The following is a 7471-nucleotide window of genomic DNA, read 5'->3' as shown; positions in this document are numbered from 1 at the left end:
AAAAAAAACCCAAATCCAAGCATCAGCATCATTCTCCCTACCCTGCCCCCACCCCACACACCAACAACAAGCAAGAAACAGCCGGAGCCCATTTTATTGTGGGCCACTCAAAACTCGGGCCTGATCCTAGGCTCTGTGGCCAGCGTCCTCTGTCCAGTGGGACAACACCGGGATGTGTACTGTGCTGTGTGTGGCTGGGGGGTTGTGGGGTGGGATTTGCAGGATCTTCTGAAGGTTCCCGGTTTAGCTCCACCAGCCTCCCCTAGCGCCTTTCTCCCCAGGGGAAGGGCTCCATCGAGAGTGACCCCTGCTCAGCTGTGGGCTGTAAACTGTCCTTCTCTTCTCTGTTCTCTGTCACACTCTCATCATCTTCAGTTTCTCCTTCCTCCCTACTGAACTTGTCGTGGGCCCGCTTGCAGCTAGTACTGGATTTCCGGAACATGAACCGACCCCGACCCCAGGGAGAAGGCTCCTCGGCCACGGCCATGGCCACGGCCACGGCTCAGCCACGGCTCAGCCACTTGTCACTGCCCTCACCTTCCCGGTCATCATGCAAGTAATACACATCTTGCTTTTGGGTGTGTACTCTGGATCCCATTCCCCTTCCGGGTTTCTCTTCTGAAAACCATTGTTGCTGTTGTTGTTATTGATACCAGAATAGTTTCCTCTGCCCCAACCTCTCCCTCTTGCTCGAAATTGAAAGGTTCCCCAAGCTCTGCCACCTCTTTCATTTGGACCCACCAAGTCTTTGGTCCCCAGTCTGGATCTGTCAAAACCTGTGTTGCTCTTCCCCCTCTCCTCTGCTTTGTAGGAGTGAGACGACTGGGAAGAGGAAGAGGAGGACCTAGACAGTCTCTTGCTCTGTGGTGCTTCTTCTTCTTTGATCCTTTGTGAGTTTTCTCTGTTTTCTCAATCTTTCTCGAGTGGCTAGAGTCTCAGGAATCCACCAACTCTCTTGATTTACCTCACTTAAAATCTCTCTCCTTATGTTTTTTTTATGACGCTCAATATCCAGGAAGATCATCCTTGTATTTGCCTCCAGCCTTGTAGCCAGCTTCCCGGGGACTTTGCATTTCCTCGTGAGTCAAACCATGTTTCCTGAATGTACTAGGGGAAATGTCTATCCTCCTGTGTATCTCTGGGCTTTTCTTATTTTTAGCTGCTTCTTGTTCGTTTCCTCTCTTTAGGCATTTAGTAAAGTGTTTATGCGATGTCATTCCAAAGGATCCAAAGTGATGTTCTTTTAACATGATGAACAATTGTCACTATGTGCTGAGCAAACAATTCTGAGACTGAGCTGACTGTATGTGCTGGAAAATGGAATGAAATTCCTGTTGCTTTTTATGGCTATGGACTAGATCCCGACAAAGCTCTTTCCTGAGCCCCTAATATTTCAAGCCTCCTTCCTCAACCTAACCCTGACTATTGTCCCTCTCATTCCTGCACTGAAACCTTGGAGGAACTGTTGCCTCACCCTTCACACATACAGGAGGGCACATTGCCTCAGGCCACTCATACCTGGTACACAGATGGCAGCTCCTTTTTACATGAGGGGACCCGTAAAGTGGCCTATGCCATAGTGTCAGATGCTGAGGTGGTAGAAGCACAGGCATCACCCACACACACCACTAACCAACAGGCTGCACTGATAGCTCTCACCCGTGCCTTCCAACTGGCACAGGGGCAATCCCTAAATGTTTATACAGACTCCAAATATGCTTTCCATATCCTCCTGTCCCATGCTGCTATTTGGAGAGAGCGTGGGCTTCTTACAGCAAATGGAGGATCCATATCTAATTCAGGCCAAATAATGGCCATGCTAAAAGCTTCCCATCTCCCTAAGGCTATAGGAATTATTCACTGCCAATCTCATCAGATCAATAGCGCCATCATCTCTAAGGGAAATAACCAGGCTGACCAAGCAGCCAGGACGGCAGCCCTCCAGGGCCAAGATTCACCCCACCCACTGCAGGGAATCCATACAGTGCAGCCCGCACCCTCACAGGCAACTCCTGACACTAGGCAAACTCTGTCCTAACTACACCAGCTCTTTCACCCTAACCATCTTGATCTGTCTCAATTAGTACAAACCCACTTGCAGCCCACCTCTGAGGACTTACAGTTCTTAAGAACTACTACTGCCTCTTGTGAAATTTGCCAAAAGACAGACCACAATACTAGATACCGAAGTCAGCCTTTTCCCACCCACTAGGCTAGAGGTTCCCTTCCAGGAACTGACTGGCAGCTCGATTTTACCCATATGCCCACCGTCAGAAAAATTAAATATCTCCTCGTGATGGTGGACTCATTTTCGAATTGGGTGGAGGCATATCTGATTTCTAATAAGCAGGCTCAGACAGTTGCAGATTTCCTTCTTCAAGAAATTATTCCTAGGTTTCCTGCCTCTCTTCAGTCTGATAATGGTCCAGAGTTCACCTCCCAGGTTTCCCAGACACAAGCTAAGGCTCTTAATATTCCTTGGCATTTTCATATTCCATACCGTCCTCAGTTCTCAGGAAAGGTGGAGTGCACCAACCGGTCTTTAAAATTATTCTTACTAAGATGTCACAGGAACTTCACCTTGACTGGGTAAAATTATTGCCTCTAGCTCTTTTCAGGCTCCAGGCCCTTCCCAAGAAGCCTCTTTCAATTTCTCCATTTGAACTCAAGTATAGGAGACCGGCTCTAACACGGGATCTTCGATCCAAACCTTCACCCCTCCCAGACAATCTGTTAACTCCCTTACTCTGTCACTTCTGGTCTATCCTGTGGAATTCCGCAGATCATTCCTTACCTCAGCCATGTGATGATTCATGACCACCCCCAATCCGCACTGGGGATTCTTTCTCCTCTAGGCCAGTGCCCCTCACCCCTTCCCCCTAAATAGCAGGGACCCTTCAAGGTAATTCTTGTAACCCTCACAGCTGCTAAGCTGGAGGGCTTTTCCTCACTGATTCACCTGTCCCATCTGAAGCCTTTCATCTCACCTCCATCCCAGAAAAATCTCTCTTCATACACAATGACACAGACAGGACCCTGTTTTCTCAAGTTCCAGAGGACACCAGGATCCATGGCCTTGTCACCAATTCCAGAAGAATGGGGTCTCACCTTCCTGGTTCCCACTCCTAATTAACTACTCAGCTAATTGTTATAGGGCCACCATAGAGCCAGAGGACGAGGACCGTCAAATATATCCAGGCGGTAAGGAATAGTAATAGTCCAGAGGTATTTATACCCCCAGACCCAACCAAAACTCCAGACTCTGAAAAAATAAAAATAAATAAATAAAACAGACTTTAATATAACAATCCATTACTGTTAAATACCCTCAGTGATTGATCACCTGTGTCTCCTGGATGCTAAACTAATTAAGGAAACAGGTGCCTTAAAATAATCTGTCTCAGATAAGGCTTATCTCAGATAAAAATTAAAAGCATGTTCTAAATATCCCCCTCACACATACACTAACACTAACCAATATAGCAGAGTAATAAACATTACAATATCATGGTCATGTTTCAAGATTTTAAATTTCCCATGGCTGCTTCTTAATATGTTTAAAAATTCTTCTGAGCTCCAGAACCAGCTTGAATCCATCTGGACAGTTCTGATCTGCTTCGGATAAATATAACCCAAACTTTCCTGGACCCAGGACCCCTTCCCTCACCCTGGGACCGCCCCCCCAAAAGGTAAATTTTTTTTCTTTATTCCTAAGCTTTCTCTGTCTCACCAGCACCTTCCCAGACACAAGCAGCCAACGAAGTCCCAAGGTGAGAAAGATGATGGACAGCTCCAAAGCAGCAGATGACAATCCACTGTCCCAGGATGCCCGGCTACCTCAGAAACGCCCTTCCCTACCCCCCAGAGTTAACTAGTGCCCACCAAGTTAGCTGGAAGCAGGTTTGGGAGACACAACGCCCCCATACCTGCTCATCTACCATCTTTTACAAGAACAAAGAGTACAGGATGATAGGAATTCTAACCACTCCCCCATGACCATGCATGCCTCAATAAGACACCTAGTCATTTCTACCTAGTCATTTCTGGGGTGCATGCATGGAGTAGCCAAGTGGGCCCATATATGCATGTGCAGGGTAGTCCATAAAATGCAGGTTCCACATACCCTCCCCTCTCTCCACACATGTCTTTCAAACAGGCCTGATCACATTCTGTCCTGTCCCTCCCTCCTCCAAATAAAACTCTCATAGTGGGTTTTGTTGTGCCTTATGACTTTTCCTCATGGGTAAAAGCACCACATAAAACCAACACACAGTGACACACTTCCAGCAAAGCTATACCTACTCCAACAAAGCCACAGCTCCTAATAGTGCCAGTCCCTATGAGATTATGGGGGCCAATTACATTCAAACTACCACAAAATCTGTATTTGTCAGGGTTCTCTAGAGTCACAGAACTTATAGAATTGGCGTGTGTGTGTGTGTGTGTGTGTGTGTGTGTATTTATTGAAATGACTTACAGGCTGCAGTCCAACAATGGCTAGCTGTGAATAAAAAATCCAAGAATCCAGGAGTTTCTCAGTCCCGCAAGGCTGGGTGTCTCAGCTGGTCTTCTGTATCTGCTGGAATCCCAAAGCAGTAGACTCCCAATGCCAGTGAAGGAATGGATGTGCTGACAAGGCAAGGCAAGCAGGTGAAGAACACACCCCCTTCCTTATTCCATTGTCCTTCCAGCAGAAGGTATGGTCCAGATTACAGGTGTGCCTTCTGGTCTCAAGGTCTGGATTAAAGGTGTGCGTCATCCAGCCTCGAGATCTGGATCAGAGGCATGTTGTCTTCTCTCCTTAAGGTTTGGATCACAAGTGCATCCTCCATTTCTGGATTATAGTTCATTCAGGATATAATTAAGTCGACAACCAAGAATAGCCATCACAGGGCTCATGAAGTTCCACCAATATTTAATGGGCTACTGAAAACTGATTCCTGCTGGAAGAAAGAGAGTCAGTTTTCCTTGGGGGTGTGGCTCTAAGAGACTACTCATGTGCCAGTGGCTGGTCCTGCGACCACACATACAGGCAGCACTAAATGGGCTCGTGGTTTTTAAAGTAAGAGCACAGGGAGTTGGAGGGAAAGGAATAGAGGAAAAATTAGATGGGAGAGAATGGGAGTTAAATTTGATCAAAACATAGTATATACATGTATGAAATTCTCAAATAGTAAAAGAAAATTGTTTTAAGATCCAACTATATAAGGTTTCAAAGAAACACACCTCCCTGATAAAGACAGGACAAACTGAGAGTCACAAGGATTGACAACAGCCTTTCAAGCAAATAGAAACCAAAAAACAACTGGTGTGTCCCTTTAGATATCTGATAAAGTGTGCTTCAAAGCAAAATTAGTGAGAAGAGATAAAGCGGTCTTACTGTTTTGTTTAAATAACTGTGATATGCCTCGAAGTGACACAGCATGGTGAGTGTGTTCACTCGGATCTGAGGAAAGAAAACCCAGAGGCATCTTAAGAATGAATTTAGCCTTTTGCGGCTGCAGGGGGATCCAGTCTCTAAGGACTGAAACACTTTCCCTTCACCCAGGGCATTTTTATTTTTCTCTATGTTTACAGTTTAGCCAGATGATTTCTCCGTTCAAAACAACCTGAAAGAAGCTCCCAAAAATACAATGCTAAATGCAAATTCCTCAATCAGAAACCACAGTTTTATGGGTTTCCTGAACCAAGTTTTGCATAGGGCTTTGTATTCTTGGGATACTCCCAGACAAGATTCACATAGGGCAACAAGGGAAACAAAAGGTGTCTGCTAAACAGAAGATGGATTAGAGCTAGGTTCGACTCTCTGGAGCCAGGCCACAGCAATTGAGAAAAGAGTTTATTGGCCTTATAGTTTCAGAGGGTGAGTCCATGACATCACGGCAGGAAACTTGGCAATAGATAGGCAGGCATGACAACAGAGCAGTAGCTGGGAACTTACATCCTGATCCATAGGTAGGAGACAGACAGAAATAACTGGGGCTGGAGCAAGTCCTTTGAAACCTCAAAGCCTGTCCCTAGTGACGTACCTCCTCCAACAAGGCCACATCCCTGAATCTTTCCCAAACAGTTCAACCAACTGGCGACCAAGTATTAAAATATATGAGCCTATGGGAGCCATTCTCGTTCATTCAAATACTATAGAATGTATTCAGTTACTTTTCCATTGTTGTGACAAAATACCATGACCAAAGCAACTTAAAGAAGGAAGAGCTTATAATGGATTATGGTTCCAGCAGGATAAGAGCTCATCCTGGCAAGGAGCCATGGCATCAATCAGCAGACCTGATAGCAAGAACCAGGAAGCTGAGAAATCAAACACGAAGCAGAGAGAGTGAGTGGAATTGAGGCCAGGCTATAAGCACTCTGAGCCTGCCCCTAGTTATATACTTCCTCCAGTAAGGCTGAACTTCCAAAAGGCTCCACAACTTCCCACAAACAGTGTCACGAACTGGGGACTGATAAGTTTTTGGCACCCCAATAAGCCTCTCTGCTGATGCAGCAATCCAAATCAAACCAAATCAGACCGAATTAGAAAAGCCCTGGTTTAATGGATAAAGCGTTCCTGGGAGGTTCTCCGGCCCCCCAGAGAGGAGATGAGGAAGAGAGACTGGAAAACCATGTGTCTGTTTTCAGGGATGCAGCTTATATACCCTGTGGGAGTGGTCTTGAGCCTCTCTGGGGGAGGAGCTGTGTTTGGCGGACTTTGAAAGGGCAGGTTTGGGAAAAGAGACGTAGAGGGGAGTTGAGGTGGATCTTCCACCAGAACATTCCAGACTCTTTGGGTATGGGGATGCCAGGGTGCCAGGGGTTGAGGTGGAGCTCCCCGCAAATAGGGACCAAATGCTCAAATACATGTGCCTATGGGAGACATTTTTCACTCAAACCACACTGGTAGGCCACTACATATTAATAAAGTAAACAATCTATCAAGAATATGTAACAGTTATAAATATATACCGCCCCAACATCAGGACTCCTGATTTCATTTTTAAAGTAACGGGTTTGAAGGTTCTGATAGATCCTGATATCATAAGAGTGGGTGATTTCAATACTATATGCTAATCTCTATATGGGTCATCCAAAAAATAAAAATTAATGAAGAAATCAGGGTTAAATTATACCATGGATCAAATGGACATGATGGGTATACACAGAATATTACATCCAACAAATACAGAATACACATTCTTGTCAGTAGCTACTAGAACCGTATCTAAAATAAACCACATTGTAAGTCTTAACCAAATGCAAAATAATCAAAATAATCTCTTGTATTTGATTACATGATTGTGTGATAAAACCAGAAATTACTAGAAAAAAACAACTACAGAAACTAAACAAATATATGGAGTAAGAACTGCATTCTTGGATGTCCAGTGGGTCTTTGGAGAGGATATTTTCAAGTTTCTTGGTTCATATAAAAATTAAAGCAACCTACCAGAATACTTGGGACATGAAAGTAGTTCTA

The 7471-nt window shown here is 45.1% G+C and overlaps 1 pseudogene; it reads right to left on the bottom strand.

Moving 5' to 3' along the window:
• Positions 1 to 262: 262 nt before the first annotated feature.
• Positions 263 to 3941, bottom strand: LOC114686843 (annotated as a pseudogene).
• Between the last annotated feature and the right edge of the window lie 3530 nt (positions 3942 to 7471).

This window comes from Peromyscus leucopus, chromosome 3, assembly GCF_004664715.2.
Source record: "Peromyscus leucopus breed LL Stock chromosome 3, UCI_PerLeu_2.1, whole genome shotgun sequence".
In the NCBI taxonomy this organism is placed as follows: domain Eukaryota; kingdom Metazoa; phylum Chordata; class Mammalia; order Rodentia; family Cricetidae; genus Peromyscus; species Peromyscus leucopus.
This window is presented reverse-complemented; position numbering and strand designations above follow the sequence as displayed.